Here is a 20,179-nt window from a genome sequence, read left to right on the forward strand (position 1 = left end):
TTTCTGGCGTTTAACGCCAACTTCTTGCCCTTTCCTGGCGTTTAACGCCAGTCTGGTGCCCCTTTCTGGCGTTAAACGCCTAGAATGGTGCCAGACTGGGCGTTAAACGCCCATCTGCTTGCCTTACTGGCGTTTAAACGCCAGCAAGTTCTCCTCCAGGGTGTGCTATTTTTCTTTCTGTTTTTCTTTCTATTTTTGCTTTTTCAATTAATTTTGTGACTTCTCATGATCATCAACCTATAGAAAATATAAAATAACAAAAGAGAATAGATAAATATAATAAGATTGGGTTGCCTCCCAACAAGCGCTTCTTTAATGTCATTAGCTTGACAGTGGGCTCTCATGGAGCCTCACAGATACTCAGAGCAATGTTGGAACCTCCCAACACCAAACTTAGAGTTTGAATGTGGGGGTTCAACACCAAACTTAGAAGTTGGTTGTGGCCTCCCAACACCAAACTTAGAGTTTGACTGTGGGGGCTCTATTTGACTCTGTTTTGAGAGAAGCTCTTCATGCTTCCTCTCCATGGTGACAGAGGGATATCCTTGAGCCTCAAACACAAGGGATTCTTCATTCACTTGAATGATCAATTCTCCTCTGTCCACATCAATCACAGCCTTTGCTGTGGCTAGGAAGGGTCTGCCAAGGATGATGGATTCATCCATGCACTTCCCAGTCTCTAGGACTATGAAATCAATAGGGATGTAATGGTCTTCAACTTTTACCAGAACATCCTCTACAAGTCCATAGGCTTGTTTTCTTGAATTGTCTGCCATCTCTAGTGAGATTTTTGCAGCTTGCACCTCAAAGATCCCTAGCTTCTCCATTACAGAGAGAGGCATGAGGTTTACACTTGACCCGAGGTCACACAAGGCCTTCTTGAAGGTCATGGTGCCTATGGTACAAGGTATTGAAAACTTCCCAGGATCCTGTCTCTTTTGAGGCAGTTTCTGCCTAGACAAGTCATCCAATTCTTTGGTGAGCAAAGGGGGTTCATCCTCCCAAGTCTTATTACCAAATAACCTGTCATTTAGCTTCATGATTGCTCCAAGGTATTTAGCAACTTGCTCTTCAGTCACATACTCATCCTCTTCTGAGGAAGAATACTCATCAGAGCTCATGAATGGCAAGAGTAAATCCAATAGAATCTCTATGGTCTCAGTGGGAGCCTCAGATTCCCATGGTTCCTCATTAGGGAACTCATTGGAGGCCAGTGGACATCCATTGAGGTCTTCCTCAGTGGCGTTCACTGCCTCTTCCTCCTCTCCAAATTCGGCCATGTTGATGGCTTTGCACTCTCCTTTTGGATTTTCTTCTGTATTGCTTGGAAGAGTACTAGGAGGGAGTTCAGTAATTTTCTTGCTCAGCTGACCCACTTGTGCCTCCAAGTTTCTAATGGAGGACCTTGTTTCAGTCATGAAACTTTGAGTGGTTTTGATTAGATCAGAGACCATGGTTGCTAAGTCAGAGGTGTTCTGCTTAGAACTCTCTGTCTGTTGCTGAGAAGATGATGGAAAAGGCTTGCCATTGCTAAACCTGTTTCTTCCACCATTATTGTTGTTGAAACCTTGTTGAGGTCTCTGTTGATCCTTCCATGAGAGATTTGGATGATTTCTCCATGAAGGATTATAGGTGTTTCCATAGGGTTCTCCCATGTAATTCACCTCTTCCATTGAAGGGTTCTCAGGATCATAAGCTTCTTCTTCAGATGAAGCTTCCTTAGTACTGCTTGGTGCATTTTGCATTCCAGACAGACTTTGAGAAATCATATTGACTTGCTGGGTCAATATTTTGTTCTGAGCCAATATGGCATTCAGAGTATCAATCTCAATAACTCCTTTCTTCTGATTTGTTCCATTGTTCACAGGATTCCTTTCAGAAGTGTACATGAATTGGCTATTTGCAACCATTTCAATTAGTTCTTGAGCTTCTGTAGGCGTCTTCTTCAGATGAAGAGATCCTCCAACAGAGCTATCCAAACACATCTTGGACAGTTCAGACAGACCATCATAGAAAATACCTATGATGCTCCATTCAGAAAGCATATTAGAGGGACACTTTCTGATTAATTGTTTGTATCTTTCCCAAGCTTCAAAGAGGGATTCTCCTTCCTTCTGTCTGAAGGTTTGGACTTCCACTCTAAGCTTACTCAATTTTTGAGGTGGAAAGAACTTTGCCAAGAAGGCATTGACTAGCTTTTCCCAAGAGTTCAGGCTTTCTTTAGGTTGTGAGTCCAACCATATTCTAGCTTTGTCTCTTACAGCAAAAGGGAATAGCATAAGTCTGTAGACCTCAGGGTCAACCCCATTAGTCTTGACAGTGTCACAGATTTGCAAGAATTCAGCTAAAAACTGATGAGGATCTTCCAATGGAAGTCCATGGAACTTGCAATTCTGTTGCATTAGAGAAACTAATTGAGGCTTAAGCTCAAAGTTGTTTGCTCCAATGGCAGGGATAGAGATGCTTCTCCCATAGAAGTCGGGAGTAGGTGCAGTAAAGTCACCCAGCACCTTCCTTGCATTGTTGGCATTGTTGTTGTTTTCGACTGCCATGGGTTCTTCTTCTTTGAAGATTTCTGTTAGGTTCTCTACAGAGAATTGTGCCTTAGCTTCTCTTAGCTTTCGCTTTAAGGTCCTTTCAGGTTCAGGGTCAGCCTCAACAAGAATGCTTTTGTCTTTGCTCCTGCTCATATGAAAGAGAAGAAAACAAGGAAATATGGAATCCTCTATGTCGCAGTATAGAGATTCCTTAAGGTGTCAGAGGAAAAGAAAAATGGAAGGAAGGGGTAGAAAATTCGAACTTATCAATGAAAGATGGAGTTCAAATTATGCATTGAGGATGAGTGTTAGTGCATAAATGGAAGGATGTGAGAAGAGGGGAAGAAATTTTTGAAAATTAATTAAAAATATTTTAAAAACATTTTGAAAAATACTAATTGATTTTCGAAAACCAAGGGTGGAAAATAAATCAGGTGATTTTTGAAAAAGATTTTGAAATAAGAAATTAAAAAGATATGATTGAAAACTATTTTGAAAAAGATGTGATTAGGAAGATATGATTGAAAAGTTATGGTTTTAAAAAGATGTGATTGAGAAAATATGATTTGAAAAATAATTTAAAAAGATTTGATTTTAAAAATTAATGACTTGGCTAACAAGAAAAGATATGATTCAAACATTTAAACCTTTCTCAACAGAAAAGGCAACATACTTGAAATGTTGAATCAAATCATTAATTGATAGCAAGTATTTTTGAAAATGGAAAGAAATTGATTTTGAAAAAGATTTGATTTAAAAAAGATTTGATTTTGAAAAGATTTTGAAAACTAAAAAAATTTGATTTGAAAACAAAATCTTCCCTCTTGTGCCATCCTGGCGTTAAACACCCAGAATGGTGCACATTCTGGCGTTTAACGCCCAAACCACTACCCTTTTGGGCGTTAAACGCCCAGCCAGGCACCCTGGCTGGCGTTTATACGCCAGTTTGCCTTCCTTACTGGGCGTTTTGAACGCCCAACTTTTTCTGTGTAATTCCTCTGCTGAATATTCTGAATCTTCAATCCTCTGTATTATTGACTTGAAAAGACACAAATTAAAAATATTTTTGGATTTTTAATAATGAGGAATAATTAAAATGCAACTAAAATCAAATAAACAATGCATGCAAGACACCAAACTTAGCAGTTTGTATACCACTGACACTAACAAAATGAGAATACACATGAGAAACACAAAACACTCAAGTCAATAGAATTCAAAGATCAGAGCAATGAAATCATCAAGAACAACTTGAAGATTAATGAAGACACATGCATGAATGCAAGAAGAACAGAAACATGCAATTGACACCAAACTTAATATGAGACTAGTGTCTCAATAGGAAACATAAAATATTTTTGGTTTTTATGATTTTGTAATTTTTTTTTGATTTTTTTGAAAATTAAGTGGAAAAGAAAATAAAGATATCAAAATTCTTAATGAGAATTCCAGGAATCATGCAATGTTAGTCTAAAGCTTCAGTCTAAAGGAATTAGACATGGCTAGCCAAGCTTCAGCAGGACATTGCATTCAAGAGCTAAATTGATGAGAATCAATCAGCTTTGGTGATGATAAGAACATCACCTTGAAACACTAGAATTCATTCTTAAGAACTCTGAAGAAAAATACCTAATCTAAGCAACAAGATAGACCGTTAGTTGTCCAAACTCGAACAATCCCCGGCAACGGCGCCAAAAACTTGGTGGGCGAAATTGTGATCATCAATGGCGCCATCAACATGGTACGCTCAATTGCAATCTCAACTATTTATTACAACTTCGCACAACTAACCAGCAAGTGTACTGGGTCGTCCAAGTAATAAACCTTACGCGAGTAAGGGTCGATCCCATGGAGATTGTTGGTATGAAGCAAGCTATGGTCACCTTGTAAATCTTAGTCAGGCAGATTCAAATGGTTATGGATGATATATGAATAAAGCATAAAGATAGAGATACTTATGTAATTCATTGGTGAGAACTTCAGATAAGCGAATGGAGATGCTTTGTCCCTTCCGTCTCTCTGCTTTCCTACTGTCTTCATCCAATCCTTCTTACTCCTTTCCATGGCAAGCTGTATGTAGGGTTTCACCGTTGTCAGTGGCTACCTCCCATCCTCTCAGTGAAAATGTTCTACGCACCCTGTCACGGCACGGTTAATTATCTGTCGGTTCTCAATCAGGTTGGAATAGAATCCAGTGATTCTTTTGCGTCTGTAACTAACGCCAAGCCTTCAGGAGTTTGAAGCTCATCACAGTCATCCAATCATTGAATCCTACTCAGAATACCACAGACAAGATTTAGACCTTCCGGATTCTCTTGAATGCCGCCATCAATTCTAGCTTATACCATGAAGATTTCGATCAAGGGATCCAAGAGATAAACATTCAAGCCTTGTTTGCTAGTAGAACAGAAGTGGTTGTCAGGCACTCGTTCTATAATACCCGGTCTAACCGAAATTAATTAAATAATGACTTAAGTAGGAGCGAATATGGTTGAAAGATTTGGCAATTGGAATTTGATGATTTAAATATGATATCTGGATTCAGTGAATTTTTCCCAGTCAGAAGACATAATTTTCTGCGTAAAAGCGCGCAGTGGAATTTTGACCGGCAGTACCGGCTGAGACCTGTCTGGTACTGCAGCTGAGAAAATTGATTATGAGTAAATAGGATTAAGAAAATGAGGAATTATGATTTGGGGAGGTAGAAATATTTGAAGTGTGATTTAGAGCGCTAATCTTAAAGGTTTTGGTCCAAAATTGGGCCAACGGACAAAAATAAGTGAACTGGGCCTAAGTGGGCCCAAGACCCAACATATATAAACATTAGTTATGAGCATTTCAGCTCATTTTACCCTAAAAGAGAGGTTGGGGCGCTGAAATAGAGAAGAGAGAAGAGAAGAGAGAAAACCTAACTCTCTTTGATCTTCAAATCACCATAACTTGAGCTACGGAGCTCCGATTGACGAGCCGTTTGTGGCCACGCGTCGCTCTTTTCATCCTCTACAATTCTATCTAAGTTTTGTGGTGAGTATTCTATTCATCTCTGCCCAGTTTTCGAAATTCCCCACTGTTATACGTTTTTGGGTAGTTAGTGTTGAAATCTTGTGATTTTGGGTGTTTAGGAATACTCCAACATGGATTCTGTTCCGAGGGTTACCTGAAACGTGTAGCTCGGTCGTCTGGCAAGACCCGAGGTGAGGGTACCGTGACCCGAGCTTGATGTGCCGAGCGGCTGGTGGTTGTACCTGCAATGACACTCCGATGCTTAAGTTAGCATGGGTCCAAGCAGATATCGAGTAGAATTAGAGTATGAGTTATACCTGGGTGCTCCAGTGTATTTATAGTAGTTGGCTGTGATCTTCCCTGGATAAGATATTCTTATCTTATCTTATCTTTTGGGAGTTTTTATCCCTATCTTTGCGGAACCGCCTTTCCTAGGCCTTTTCGGCCTTTAGGTTTTGGGCTTCGTTCCTTTTGATGGGCCTTCTTAGCTTATTTGTCCGAGGTCCGACCTCAGGCGTGGGCCTTGGGACGAGGTCGGACCTTCTATGACCTTCCCGAGTTTGGGGAGCTCGGTCAGGGTATGAACAGTGCCCCTGCCCGAGTTCGTCCTCTTTGAGAGGTCGAGCTCGGGCATAGTAGTTTTTTCAAATTTTGAAAACGGCCGTTTCAGATTTTATTGCTTTTTACCGTTTCTCCTCGATTTCCGTTCGGGCTTTGTGAAGGCGTTATTTATTTGCCCCTTTCCTCATTTTCTTCGTTTATTCTGTTCCCTTTCCATTTTTCTGAGTTTTCGCCATCTCTCCTTCGAGCGCCGCTCCTTCTTTGTTCTTCTTTCTCCGATTCTTTCTGTGCGTTTTTCCGGGGTTTCCTCCTCGCCGCCGTTTCCGTTTTCCTTGCATCGGAGCTCGTCGTCTTCTTCCTTTCTTCCAGGTTTGTTCTTGTCTTCATTTTCTTTGCGCATATATGCTTCTGTTTTCTTTTTCTTCTATGCCTGGGTTGCCCCGAAAAGAGGCGCCGCCATTGCTTTGGTTGCTTGTATGTGGGGGGGGGGGCTCTTTTCTTTTGGTATTTTGTTTTCGGGTTGCTGCATTTTCTTTCTAAAAGAACTTTGTTTTCTCGTTTTGCTGAATGGGTTTTTGCTGTCTCCCTTTACGTGATTTTTGCCTTGCTGTTGTATTCTTCTTTGTAGGCAAGATTTTTATGTCTCGAAAGGTTCTTCAAGCAATGTCGACCAAGATTCCGAGTGGTCTTGGTTGGGTAGATCCTGTTCCTTTAAGAGTCCCTTCCGTGGTAGATTCTGAGTATTTAGCTAGGTTTCCTAGGCAATGTAGCATATGTGAGGATAGGGAGTCTGAGAGGGATTATGAGTTAGTAGCCCCGGATTCTGAGGAGAGAGTTTGCTTCCCGCCTTTAGACAGTTCCGAGAAGCTCTTCTTTTACGCTTATGATTGTTTTTTCTCTAAGCTGGGTGTCCGACTTCCTTTTACCGACCTGGAGTCCGAGGTGTTGTGGTCCTGTAACCTTGCCCCTACGCAGCTCCATCCAAATTCCTGGGCATTTTTAAAGCTGTTCCAACTTTTGTGCCAGTTTTTGGGTGTCCCTCCCTCTATTTCTCTTTTTTCCTATTTGTTTGTGTTGACGAAGCCGGGTTCGGGTGGGGGGAAGGTGTCTTGGGTCTCTTTTAGGGCAAACCAGGGGAGGAAGTTCTGTACCCTGTATGATGAGTCTTTTCACGATTTTAAGAACTATTACTTCAAGGTCCGGGCTACTGGGGACGTCCGACCTTTCTTTCTAGATGAGAGTGGGGAGCCTTCTTTTCCTCTTTGTTGGCAGGAGAATGTAGTGTCTGTTAAGTATACGTTTGAGAGTCTAGATGAGGTAGAGCAGGCTTTTGTGGGTGTGGTAAGCAGTTTATGGGGTCGGGCACCTCACTTGGACACGAAGAAAATGTTGGGAGATCCAAGCCTTCTCCGTTCCGAGTTAGGTAGTTCCCGGCCTCTTTGAGATTCCGACCTTTCCTTTGTGTTTTGCTTTATTTTTGGTGGAATTTCTGTTGTGGTAATCCCTTTTATTTCTTGCAGAGATGTCTTCTCAGGCGGATTCCATGAAATTTCTTCGTCGGACGAAGAAGTCGGTGGCTGCTCGAAATCTCGAGGCCGGGGATGCTTCTGTCCGATCCTCTCCGCAGAAGACTACCGTTGGTGTTCAGACTCGGTCGAAGACTATTCCGACTCCTCAGTTCCGAGCTGTAAGCCAGGATCCTCCGACCTCTGCTACTTCTTCTCCTCCTCCGTTCTCGGGTCCTCCTCCTAAGAAGCAAAAGACCTCTCAGGAGCTTGCCAGTTTCAATGATAAGGACTTTGATGCTCTAGGTTGGATTGAGCAGCATATCCTTCCTCAGACCTTTATTTCTACTGATGATGCGTCTATGGAGCATCATTTTCAGTATATGGCGCGGAGCTGTGTCCGGATGGCCAGTCTTCATGCCGCTATTGCCCGGGAGTTCAAGAAGTCCCCCATTGGTGCGACCAGCTCCCGACTTGAGAAGGCTCAGTCCGAGCTTGATAAGGTTAGTCAACTGAAGGCTGCCAGGATTACTGAGCTGGAGGCCTCTTTGGAGAAAGAGAAAGCTAGGGCTACTGCGGCTGTGGCGTCAGCGAAGACATCTGAGGAGATGGCGAAGGCGGCTACAGAGAATTATACTCGGCTATATGCCGAGCTTGTGGAGACAAAGGAGGAGCTGCAATCTGCGCAGGACAAATTTTATGAGCTGGAAGGTCACGTGGCCAAGGGTATGGATGCCATGTTTGAAAATCTGAAGGCTCAGGTCCGGGTTCTTGCTCCCGACCTAGATCTGAGCTTGTTCAGTACGGATAACGTCGTTGTGGAGGGAAAGATTGTTCCTGCTCCAAACGAGGATGAGGTTCCGGCGTCCAACCTCGAAGTTCCTGTTGAGAACCCGACTTCCTCTTTGGCCGGGGATGGATCTGGCGTGGGGGTTTCAAACCCGGGTGACGTTGCTGTCGATGCAGTCCCGATTTCTATGTTTGCCCCGCAGCCTTCTGTTGATGTGGAGTCCGGAAAGGACCTTGACCCTCTGTAATTTTTGGTGTTTTGCCCGACCTTTGGGCTCTTTTGTTTTTGGATGGTTACTGTGAACGCTTTTGGACACCTTTTTGCTTTTTAGCTACTTGTAGTAACTTTTTAGCTTTATTTATGTGGTGCTCGCGTTTTGACTTTTTGTCCCGCTTTTATGCTTTTTAGTTGTTTTCGGGTAACAACTTTTTAGCCAGCGTTTTGACCTTTTGTTTCCGCTTTTGTGCTTTTTAGTTGTTTTCGGGTAACAACTTTTTAGCCAGCGTGTTGACCTTTTGTTTCCGCTTTTGTGCTTTTTAGTTGTTTTCGGGTAACAACCTTTTAGCCAGCGTGTTGACCTTTTGTTTCCGCTTTTGTGCTTTTTAGTTGTTTTCGGGTAACAACTTTTTAGCCAGCGTTTTGACCTTTTGTTTCCGCTTTTGTGCTTTTTAGTTGTTTTCGGGTAACAACTTTTTAGCCAGCGTTTTGAGCTTTTGTTTCCGCTTTTGTGCTTTTTAGTTGTTTTCGGGTAACAACTTTTTAGCCAGCGTTTTCCTTCGATTTCGTTCTTTCGCTTTGTACTTTTTAGTTGCTTTTGTAAAGCAACTTTTTAGTAAGCGTTTTTCGAAATCTTGGTTCTTGCCGTTTTAAGGCTTCTTTCTTGGGTCCGAGCTTCTTCTCGGGCGTCGGGTGCTCGAGTACCTCCTTTTTGTTAGGTCCGACTTTGTCGTTGGTCGGTTCTTTTGAGTTATTTCTGTAATCTCTTTGGCTTTTCGAGCCATTTCAGAGTTACTTTATAACTTTCCCTTTGTTGGGTCCGACTTCGTCGTTTGGTCGGCCTTTTTAAGTTATTTTTGTAACCTCTTTTTTATTTGGCCTTTTGAGCCATTTCAGGGTTACTTTATAACTTCTCACATTAATTTGAACCTCGTCGCTTTATCTTTGCCGACCTTGTATGGTCTCTTGGCAAATGATTTTTTGCGTTTTGCCGAGCATAAATTAATGCGCCTTGGTGGGGTACTTTCTAGGATTTGCTTCATCATGGGGAAGAAAAAATAGAGAAATTTGATTAGTATTAAAAAAAGAAAGAATATTTACAAAGTGTTTACCCTTCAGGTCGGGTATCCTACTTAACCGGGTGTCTCATTAAAAAACCCTTGTAGGGAAAAAGAGTACACCTCGGGTTAAGTTTTTCTAGCTGTAGTACCGTCTTAGATTACAGGCGTGCCAGGTCCTGGGCAGTTTATTGCCTTCTAGGTCGGATATTTTGTAGTAGCCTGTCCCTAAGACTTTTGTTACCTTGTAGGGCCCTTTCCAATTTACGGCTAGCTTTCCTTCTCCCGACTTTTGTGTTCCGATGTCATTTCGGATTAGAATCAGGTCGTGAATGGAGAAACTTCGCTTTATTACCTTTTGATTGTATCTGAGGGCCGTTCGCCGTTTTAAGGCTTCCTCGCGGATTCGGGCTCTTTCTCGGACCTCGGGGAGGAGGTCGAGTTCTTCCCTTTGTGCCTGAGGGTTGCCTCCTTCGTTGTAGAAGATGACTCTGGGCGACCCTTCATCTATTTCGATAGGAATCATTGCCTCCATCCCGTAAGCTAGTCGGAATGGGGATTCTCCCGTTGTGGAGTGCGGGGTTGTCCGATATGCCCATAGTACCTGGGGGAGTTCTTCGGCCCATGCCCCTTTGGCCTCTTGGAGTCTTCTTTTTAACCCGGCCAAGATGACTTTATTTGCAGCTTCTGCTTGTCCATTGGCTTATGGGTGCTCGACCGATGTGAATTGCTGTTTGATTTTTAGTTCGGCTACCAAGTTCTGAAAACTTGTGTCCGTGAACTGTGTTCCATTGTCTGTTGTGATGGAGTAGGGGACTCCGAACCTCGTGACAATGTTTTTGTATAGGAATTTACGGTTTTTCTGAGCCGTAATAGTGGCTAAGGGTTCAGCTTCGATCCACTTTGTGAAGTAGTCGACCCCTATAATGAGGTATTTGACTTGCCCCGGTCCTTGTGGAAACGGGCCGAGTAGGTCGAGTCCCCATTTTGCGAAGGGCCATGGCGCAGTGATGCTGATAAGGTCTTCGGGCGGTGCCTTGTGAAAATTGGCGTGTTTTTGGCAGGGGGGCATATTTTCACGAATTCCGTTGCGTCTTTCTGCAAGGTCGGCCAGTAGAAGCCGGCTCGGACTACCTTTTTAGATAATGCCCGAGCTCCGAGATGGTTCCCACACATGCCTCCGTGGACTTCTTCGAGGACGTTATTTGTTTCTGAGGTCGGGACGCACCGGAGGAGGGGATTTGTGAATCCTCTTCTGTATAATACACCGTGAATTAGTGTATAATTCTGGGCATCTTTCGTGAGTCTTTTAGCTTCTTTTCTTTCGGCGGGAAGAGTTCCCGACTTCAGGTAGCTGAGTATGGGGGTCATCCATCCTTGCTGTTGGTTGGATATATTCAGCGTTTCTTCCTCTCTTAGCACGGAGGGGGATTGTAAAGTTTCCTGGAGGAGACTTCTGTTGTTGCCTCCGGGCTTGGTGCTGGCGAGCTTTGAGAGGGCGTCTGCCCGGGCGTTTTGTTCCCGAGGTATGTGCTGGATTTGTATTTCTGAAAAGTGGCGTAATTGTGCCTGTGTTTGATCCAGGTATTTTTTCATAGTTGGGTCTTTGGCCTGGTAGCTTCCATTTATTTGAGATGTGATGACCTGGGAGTCGCTGAAGATCGTGATTCTCTGGGCTCCGACCTCTTCGGCTAGCTTTAGACCTGCTAGTAGGGCCTCGTATTCGGCTTGGTTGTTCGAAGCCTGGAACTCGAATTTTAGGGATAGTTCTATCCGTGTTCCTTGGTCGCTTTCGAGTATAACCCCGGCTCCGCTTCCTGTTTTGTTTGAGGACCCGTCGACATACAGATTCCATGAGAGTGGGGTTCCAGGGGTCTCAGTATATTCTGCGATGAAGTCGGCTAGGTACTGAGATTTTATGGCAGTCCGGGCTTCATAGTGGAGGTCGAACTCGGACAGTTCCACCGCCCATTGCAGTATTCGTCCTGCCAGGTCTGTTTTTTGCAGGATGTGTCTCATGGGTTGGTTTGTCCGGACTTTGATCGTGTGGGCTTGAAAGTAGGGATGGAGCCTCCGAGCTGTGAATATTAGGGCGTAGGCGAATTTTTCTATTTTCTGATAGTTTAATTCGGCCCCTTGCAGTGCCTTGCTCACAAAGTATACGGGGTGTTGTCCTTGGTCATTTTCCCGTATTAATGCTGAAGCGACTGCCCGATGTCCGACCGAGAGGTATAATACGAGCTCTTCCCCTTTTAAAGGTCGGGTTAGGATTGGTGGCCGCCCGAGGAATTCCTTGAATTCTTGAAAGGCTTTTTCGCACTCCGGGGTCCATGAGAAGGGTTTCCCTTTCTTTAGGAGTGAGTAGAGAGGTAGCGATTTTATCGCTGATCCTGCCAAAAATCTTGATAGGGCGGCCAGCCTTCCATTCAGCTGTTGTACTTCTTTGACACAGGTCGGGCTTTTCATATTGAGTATCGCTTGGCATTTGTCCGGGTTTGCTTCGATGCCCCTTTGAGTCAACATGAAGCCTAAGAATTTTCCGGCTTCTGCGGCGAAGGTGCACTTTGTCGGGTTGAGTCTCATGTTGTGTTTTCTGAGGGTGCCGAAGACACTGGTGAGGTCGGTCAGCAAGTTTCCGTCTTCATGTGTCTTCACCAGCATGTCGTCGACGTACACCTCTAGTTGTAGTCCGATGTGCTCTGAGAACACTTTGTTCATTAGCCTCTGGTAGGTTGCCCCTGCGTTCTTCAGCCTGAAGGGCATTACTACGTAGCAGTAGTTTGCCCTTGGGGTTATGAACGAGGTCTTTTCTTGGTCGGGTCCGTACATCGGGATTTGATTGTATCCCGAGTATGCGTCCATGAAGGAGAGATATCTATAGCCTGAGGCTGCGTCTACTAAGGCGTCGATGTTTGGTAGTGGATATGGGTCCTTGGGGCAGGCTTTGTTGAGATCCGTGTAATCGACGCACATCCTCCATTTTCCGTTGGGCTTTTTTACCAGGACCACGTTTGCGAGCCATAGGGGGTATTTTACTTCCCGAATGAACCCTGCCTCTATTAATGCTTGTACTTGTTCTTCTATTGCTTGCATGCGCTCAGGCCCGAGTTTCCGGCGTCTTTGTTGGACAGGTCTGGACCCCGGGTATACTGATAGCTTATGGCACATCAGGTCGGGGCTTATGCCTGGCATGTCGGAGGCTTTCCAGGCGAAGAGGTCGGAATTTTCCTTTAAGAGGGTTATGAGTTCCTCCTTTAGGCCTGCTTCGAGGTTTGCTCCTACGTTTGTTATTTTTTCAAGTGTGTTCCCGATTTGGATTTTTTCGGTTTCTCCCTCTGGTTGTGGCCGGAGGTCTTCTCGGGTTTGAACTCGTCCGAGTTCTATTGTATTAACCTCTTTCCCTTTTAGGCTCAGGCTTTCGTTGTAGCATCGCCGCGCTAGTTTTTGGTCGCCTTTTAGGGTAGCGATTCCCTTTGTGGTAGGGAACTTCATACAGAGGTGTGGGGTTGAGACTATAGCTGCTAGTCTGTTTAGGGTTGGTCGCCCAATGAGGGCATTGTATGCTGAAGTGACGTCGACTATAATGTAGTCGATGCTTAATGTTCTAGATTGCTCGCCTCTTCCAAAGGTAGTATGTAGCGAGATGTATCCTAAGGGATGGATCGGGGTGTCCCCTAGTCCAAATAAGTCGGTGGGATAGGCCTTTAGCTCTTTTTCTTCAAGTCCGAGTTTGTCGAAGGCCGTTTTGAACAGGATATCTGCTGAGCTTCCCTGGTCAATCAGGGTTCGATGTAGGTTGGCGTTTGCTAGGATAATGGTGACCACCATTGGATCGTCGTGCCCGGGTATTATCCCTTGAGCATCTTCTCGGGTAAATGAGATGGTAGGCAATTCGGGCAGGGGACTGTCTTCTCGGACATGATAGACTTCTTTGAGGTGTCTCTTTCGCGAGGATCTGGATGTTCCTCCGCTTGCAAAACCTCCATTTATCATGTGCACGTGTCTTTCAGGGGTTCGTGGGGTTTGCTCAGCCCGATCTTCGTTATCTCCCCTCCTTCTCTTTTTGGTCTCTTCTCCCTTCTCTGCTATGTATCTGTTGAGTTTTCCTTCTCTGGCTAGCTTTTCTATAACATTTTTTAGGTCGTGGCAGTCGTTAGTAGGATGACCGTAGAGCTTGTGGTATTCACAGTATTCGGACCGATCTCTCCCTGCTCTCTTGTGTTTTAGAGGTCGGGGCGGTGGGATTTTTTCGGTGTGGTATACTTCTCTGTAGATGTCTACCAGGGAAACTCGGAGGGGAGTGTAGCTATGATACTTCCGTGGCTTGTCCGAGTTGGATTCTTCTTTCTTCTTCTGTTCCCGATCTCGATCTCGGAACGGGTAGGTTGATTCCTTCCTAGAAGAATCTCTTAGCTGGGAGGTTTCCTCCATGTTGATATATTTTTCTGCCCGTTCCTGCACCTCGTATAGGGAGGTCGGGTATCGTTTGGATAGGGATTGGCTAAACGGTCCCTCTTTTAGGCCGTTTGCTAGTCCCATGATGGCTGCTTCAGTGGGCAAGTGTTGTATGTCCAGGCAGGATTTGTTGAATCGCTCCATGTACTCTCGGAGAGTTTCTTGGTTACCCTGTTTGATCCCGAGTAGACTGGGGGCATGTTTTGCTTTGTCCTTTTGAATGGAGAATCTTTTTAGGAATTTTTTGGTTAGGTCTTCGAAGCTGGTGATTGATCTAGGTGGCAGGTTGTCGAACCACTTCATGGCTGATTTGGTGAGAGTGGTGGGGAAGGCTTTGCACCGAATCGCGTCGGAGGCGTCGACTAGGTACATTCTGCTTCTGAAGTTGCTGAGGTGGTGACTTGGGTCGGTGGTGCCGTCGTAGAGATCCATATCGGGTGGTTTAAAGTTTCGCGGTACCTTCTCCTTCATGATCTCTTGCGTGAAGGGATCATGGTTGCCTTCGGGGGTGGGGCCGCGGTCTGACCGATCTTTCAGGTTGGCTTCTATTTTCCGCAGTTTTTCTTCTAATTCTCTGCGCTTGCGAGCTTCCCTTCTCAGATCTTGTTCAGTTTCTTTTTGCTTCTTTATGTCCTCTTCGAGTTGTTTTAGTCGGTTTTGTTGTGCCCGGACTGCTTCTAGAATTTCCGAGCTCTTTTCTTTTTCGGGATTTCGTAGATCTTTGTTTGGGAGTGACGTCTTTGGGCGATTCTGTTTGTTTCCTCCTGGAGTGCGTGGTGATAGAGGGCTGTCCGGTCGTTCTCCGGTGTCAACTTCCTCCTCTTGTTCTGATGCCGCGCGGTCATTGTTGGGGGGGTCGTCCGCCATGGTAGAGGGATGACTTCCAGGTCCCCGGCAACGGCGCCAATGTTCCGAGGGTTACCTGAAACGTGTAGCTCGGTCGTCTGGCAAGACCCGAGGTGAGGGTACCGTGACCCGAGCTTGATGTGCCGAGCGGCTGGTGGTTGTACCTGCAATGACACTCCGATGCTTAAGTTAGCATGGGTCCAAGCAGATATCGAGTAGAATTAGAGTATGAGTTATACCTGGGTGCTCCAGTGTATTTATAGTAGTTGGCTGTGATCTTCCCTGGATAAGATATTCTTATCTTATCTTATCTTTTGGGAGTTTTTATCCCTATCTTTGCGGAACCGCCTTTCCTAGGCCTTTTCGGCCTTTAGGTTTTGGGCTTCGTTCCTTTTGATGGGCCTTCTTAGCTTATTTGTCCGAGGTCCGACCTCAGGCGTGGGCCTTGGGACGAGGTCGGACCTTCTATGACCTTCCCGAGTTTGGGGAGCTCGGTCAGGGTATGAACAGATTCCAAGTGGGTTCTATCCCTACTTCATATGGGCTGAGGTAAGAAGTGCTCAAACCCTTGTAATTTGTCATTTTTATGAGCCCTAGGTTGATGTATGTATGTGATATTGGTTATGTTAGTGCATTTGATGATCTTGGTGCACAATTGGGAGATTGGTGTTGCTTGAGGAACTTTAGTGAGGCTTGGGACTAAGGTTGGTGGAGACTTCTAAAGAAGAGGCTCAATTGGTTTGGCTACAAGAGGTACGGTTTAAGTTTCATTTAAGTACCGTGTGGTGTGATGAGAATTCCTAGGCTAGATGCCCCTAGGATTAAGTTTGGATTGTGTAAATGGTTGGTGCTAATATGCATAGTTGGTATGTAATGTGAAATTAATGATTGGATTGAGAATTGTGTGGCCTTGTATGTTTGGTGTATTGAAAATTTGATGTATTGGGTAATGAGTATTGATTTGTGGTTTATGCATTTAAATTGTGAAATTGGGCCAGAGGCCGTAAATTTTGGGCCGGAGGCCGGTAAGAGGTAAGGAAGGTAAGTTGATGTTTGCATTGTATGATGACACAAGTGATTGGATGAATTTTAGATAATGAATATATGAATGATTGAGTTGGTTATTGAATGATGAGGTTTAAGGAGTAGAAGTGCGGAAATTGGTAATTTTGGGTGAAATTGTATGGTTGAGGTATGTTTGGTTTTGGTTGAGGTATGTTATGTGGTCATATATGTGATCATGATTATTAATGCCTTGATGGCATGATGGTGCATAAGAGATATGTATGTTGTGATATATATTTGAGAAATGATTAAGGTTGATTTGTGGGTGAAACCATGTGACAGTGAGTACAATATTGATTATGTGTAATGATGATTGATTGGAAATATTATTGTTGGAAATTGGGATGAGGAAAGATGTATGACATGTTAATGTGTTTGTAATTTAGCCATTTGTTTGAAATGGGTAAAAATGGTTATATGGCGGTTTTGTGAATCGTGGCAAAGCATTAATGTATGAGTTGAGGAGGCTTGATGTTGATTTTGGTATATCTTGATTGATTTCAAAAAGGGTTGAAACTAGCATGTTTTGGTTGATTTTAAAAAGGGTTGAAAATGGCTTGTTTAGAAAAGGGCACCTTGTGGTTTTGTATAAAAACATGGTTTTTGGGCATACTTCGATGGGACATAACTTGGATTCTGGATCTTCGTTTTGTGCCAAACTTATTTAGAAGTGAAATTGGATCCGGGATGTCCATGCCGTTCGAGGAACGGGCGAAAAACGATTTAAAATGAGAAAGTTATGTCCGTCGGAAGATTGGGGGTTGAATCTGTGAATTCTGCAGCTTTTAACTTAGAAAATTTTTAGCAGAATGACCCTCCACGCGTAGGCGCACTTGGCGCGTACGCGTCGTTCTTCCAGAAGTAACCATCCACACGTGCGCGTGGTGTGCGCGTGCGCATCGATGCGCTGCACCCAATGCCCAGCCATTTTCCCGAGAGTTGTGCCAGAGTTGTGCCAGTTTTGTGCCTGGGGCACAAATGCACCCACGCGTACGCGTGGCTGACGCTTACGCGTCGTCTGGCTGTGTTTCAATCCGCGCGTCCATGTGTATGACGCATACGCGTCGATGAGCTTTGTGGGCATCCACGCGTGCGCGTGGAGTACGCGTACGCGTGGTCCTGCTTTCATGCCAAAGTTGATTTTTGAGTTTTAAAAGCCAAATCTCATACTTCTAAGCCTCCGATCTCACCCCTTATGTATTAAATCATTATGATATGCCTAACAATGAGAAAGGAGCTAGGGGATGTGGTAACTTGCGAGTGAAGCAAGGGGAAGAGTTATGATCAATGATGATCAACGATGATTATATGAGATATGGAGGATGACGGTGGAAGTACCGTGTATGCCATGAGTCGAAGAGCTATATTTATTGATAAATGGCTGGTTCTTGATTGAACCGTGAGCCGGATGACTGAGTTATTGTCGGGTTACGGCAAATCCATTACTGATTATGGCTGAGAATAAATACATATATGATTAATGAATGAATGTGTTAAATGGATAATAATGGAAAATGTTGAAATGTGATGTGTAACCCCGGGTAGTAGGCAGTGGCATTGTCCACTTGCTCCGGGTATGAGACGGAAAAGGATGTTTATGATAAATGAGTTAATTATGGAGTTTTGAATGAATGTAGCTCTGATACCTGGGTAGTAGTAAGGATTGTGGTTCGTCCCACTTGCTCCAGGTTAATGTTTGAGATTTGATAACAATGAGGATTGATAATATGAATTGAGATTGAATGAATATATGTTTGAGATACCTGGGCAGTAGCAAGGGTTGTGGTTCGTCCCGCTTGCTCCAGGTCAATGCTTGAGATACCTGGGCAGTAGCAAGGGTTGTGGTTCGTCCCACTTGCTCCAGGTCAGAGATTGTGACGCCTGGGTAGTAGCGGCAGTAGTGGTGAATCCACTCGCTCCAGGTTAAGCTTTTAAACACCCGCCTGGGTAGTAGCCGCAGTAGTGGTTGTTCCACTAGCTCTGGGTTGAGCGGGTAGTAGCAAGGGGGTTGTAGCTCAAACCTACTTGCTCCGCAAGGGATGTTTCTGTCCAATGGTTAGCTACCAGGACATGTCGGGTTGGCTATATAACCGACAGATGATATCATCAGCCATAGGGCAGGCATACATCATTTGCATATGTTTGAATTGTTTGGGTTTGCCTATTTATTTTGGATTCCTACATCATATATGCTATGTTACCTGATTATGTGCTACTTGTTCTACTTGTACCTTATTTGTGTATTACTTGCCTGTATTGCTTGTGTTTGTACAACTGAGAGGCCCCTCATGCTGGTGTCGGTGGATGTTGGGGGCTGTTCTTGATGAGATGCATTGGTGATGTGATTGATGATGATGATTTTTTGAATGAGATAATTTGAGCCCCCTGGGTAGACGCAGTGATGTGATTTCACTAGCTCCAGGCGAGGGTATGATGTATTGATATAGAGTTGCTGAGGCAGAACAACTGGTGATGGTTTGCTTATGATTCTGGGTCTGATTCGTGGAAGAGTCAGCGAGTTGGGAAACATGCGTAACATGAACTAGATTTAGTATTCCCTTACAACAATTGCCTATTCATGGATTAGTGAGAATCTAGGCTGGATATTTGGTGAAGAAGTTTAGGATGCTTAGTGAGTTTTTATTGCAGTGCATTGTATATATTTAGCACTTTTACCGTACTGGGAACCCATGGGCCCGGGGTTCTCATTCCGTATATATCTCTTGTTTTTCAGATACAGGTTCAGGTGCTCAGAAGTGAGCTGCGGTTCGTCTGAGAGACGGCGAAGATATTTATTTTCTCTACCTTGTGTTTTGCTTAGAATCTCTCCACCTTTGTTTTGAAAAGATTATATTATGTATTGAACTCTTTTGGAACTTGCCTATAGAGGCTCTTATGTTTCCTTTGAGAGAGATTAGGATATACTGTTGTCAACTACTTTCATACTGTACCCTAGCCGGCCTAAACTTTGCGGGTCACGACTAGTGGCTATTACTTATGTTATATATATATATATATATATATATATATATATATATATATATATATATATATATCCGTTATCTATCTCTTAATCTCCTTTATGCCTTGTTCGTATATCGTTTTCGGCTTCACAGTTTAACTTTTCATTGTCGAAACGTGAGTGATACGTCTTCGCGATTTTGTTTCTACTCTTTTCAGGCTTCTCGATTAATACTCGTTTCGAAATTACCTATATTTATATATTAAAAAAATCCACCCGTGAGTTGTACCACCGTAATATCATTGACTTATGACTCGAGCATAAGGATTTGCATATTAGGGTGTTACATTATGGTATCAGAGCAGTTCGTCCTCGTGAGCCTGAGGGATGGAACTGCTTATGCTTCAATGCATACTCTGAGTCTGTGCCAGTGCTAGTTAGGGTATCTAACTGATACGTCTAGCATGAAGTCCATGAGTGTACCTTTGGTACTTTGAAGCACTATACTTCTGATATTGAGACTGATCAACTTGATATCGATTGTTTGGTGTGTATAGGAACCAGATGGCGCCTCGTGGACCTGGTCGGGGACGTGAGAGAGATCGTACTAGCACGCAGGAACCGGAAGTCAACCCGAATAACCCGGTAAACCTTATGGCGGCGTTGGAGAATATGGCTGCTGCTATGCAAGCCACTGCGGAGGCTCTTGGGCAACAGATAAACAATAATGGCAATGGCAGAAGGGAAGCTCGGGGCCCGATGACACTAACAACTTTCTTAAAGGTTAATCCACCTAAGTTCAAGGGAACCACCAATCTGACTGAAGCTGATACTTGGTTTCAGGCCATGGAGCAAGCACTGCAAGCGCAGTTGGTGCCTAAAGAGTAGCGTGTTGAATTTGCTACCTATCTACTCATGGGGGAAGCATCACATTGGTGGCAAGGGGCTCGACGTCTCCTGCAACAGGGGAATGATCCTATCACTTGGGATGCCTTCCAGGTGGAATTCTATAAGAAGTACTTTCCGAATTCCGCCAGAACAGCCAAGGAATTGGAGTTACTGCAGCTGAAGCAAGGTGCTATGTCCGTATCTGAGTATACAGACAAATTTGAGGAGCTATTCAGGTTTTCCCGCATGTGTCAGGGAGCTCCGGGAGACTTTGAGGAATGGAAGTGTATTAA

At 44.2% G+C, this 20,179-nt stretch overlaps 1 non-coding gene across 1 annotated transcript; it reads left to right on the forward strand.

Moving 5' to 3' along the window:
- The first annotated feature begins 2,039 nt into the window (after nt 1-2,039).
- LOC112798572 (small nucleolar RNA R71) lies at nt 2,040-2,147 on the forward strand. The gene has a single exon (XR_003200180.1). It is a non-coding gene; the product is annotated as a small nucleolar RNA R71 (small nucleolar RNA).
- Nucleotides 2,148-20,179: the final 18,032 nt, after the last annotated feature.

This window comes from Arachis hypogaea, chromosome 4, assembly GCF_003086295.3.
Source record: "Arachis hypogaea cultivar Tifrunner chromosome 4, arahy.Tifrunner.gnm2.J5K5, whole genome shotgun sequence".
NCBI classification, from domain to species: domain Eukaryota; kingdom Viridiplantae; phylum Streptophyta; class Magnoliopsida; order Fabales; family Fabaceae; genus Arachis; species Arachis hypogaea.